We start from the raw sequence: 1,380 nt of genomic DNA on the forward strand, positions 1-1,380 counted from the left end.
ATATACATATACATATACATATATATAATGTGTGTGTATGCATGCATGTATGTGTATGGGTATGCATGCATGCATGTATGTATAGACACATACACATGAAGAGTTGTGTTAGATGTTTGAAACATAAAAATGAATGGAATTTAAACTACACAAATCAACTGATGTTTTTGAAGTCTTTCTGTGTGTCAGGCACTGTTCTAGGCCCAAGCTTCCAATTTCTATCCTTCCATTTCCTCCTATTATTTTGGAGTTTTCCTTTAGGCTTTTTGCCTTATAGTCCCAGAATACCTGCTTCAGCTCCAGGTATCAAGTCCTCACAGGGCCGCATTGAAAGAAAGGAGAACGTGGGTGGTGAGAGAATAATCTTCTATAACCCTGTTATTATCACAACAGAAGTATCTCTCCTGAACTGACTCAGTGCTGATCAGTAGAAAACCCTGTGATGATGGAACTGTTCTACAATCTGTGTGACCTGAACAGCCTCCACCAGTCAGCAGAAGGAACCAATCCCTGGAGGGGAGCATCATCGTTGGTAAGGCAGGAGGTCGGCACAGAAGAGGGAGCCCTCAATGTGATGGCTACAGCAATGACCTCAAGCACACCAATGCTTGTGAAGATGAGGCAGGAAGGGACAGTGTTCCATTCTATTGTACGCAGGGACGTTTTGAGTCAGAATCAACCCCATGGTGCCTAATAAGAACAAACCCTGCTTCAGCGGACCAATAATAGAAGGATTCATGGCTCAGCAGAATAAAATCATCACACTCTAAAGCTGGTTTCAGTTCAAACTCTCAATTTGAAAGACAAGATTCAGTGGCCATGATTTCCAGTAACTAGTAAGCCAGAACAGAAGTCAAGGCCATCTTAAGAGACTAGGGAGTTATTTGAGATAGCATTGCTGTTCTTATCTGGGTCCTGGATAATGACTAAGCTTGCATTCCAGCAGATGTTATGTAATGACTAAAAATATAAACTACAGCTGTCACGGTTAATAGTGATGTATTCCTATTATATAATGCAAAAGTAAACAGAGAATGTCTGTTTATTAACAGGGTTTATGGAGGTGTCAGTGAGACAATTCAAGTGGTAAATACAGCGGTTTTTTGCTGTTGTTCTTGCTGTTAATTTAATCATGACATTACACATTTCAACACTTGACTGTAGATGACTGAACTTTAGCAAATCATCTCAAGTTAGTTGATTTCAACTAGGAGTTTATTCTCAGTTGTCCAAGTTCGAGTCAACAAAACCTCTACTTAGTAGCATATATGCATATATATATGTTGTTGTTGTTATGTGCCGTCAAGTCGGCTTATAGCGACCCTTCCTTGGGTTTCTGAGGCTGTATCCTTACAGAAGTAGATTGCCCCATCTTCCTTC

Source organism: Orycteropus afer, unplaced genomic scaffold (genome assembly GCF_000298275.1).
Source record: "Orycteropus afer afer isolate SDZICR_OR568_19922 unplaced genomic scaffold, OryAfe1.0 scaffold00475, whole genome shotgun sequence".
Taxonomy (NCBI): domain Eukaryota; kingdom Metazoa; phylum Chordata; class Mammalia; order Tubulidentata; family Orycteropodidae; genus Orycteropus; species Orycteropus afer.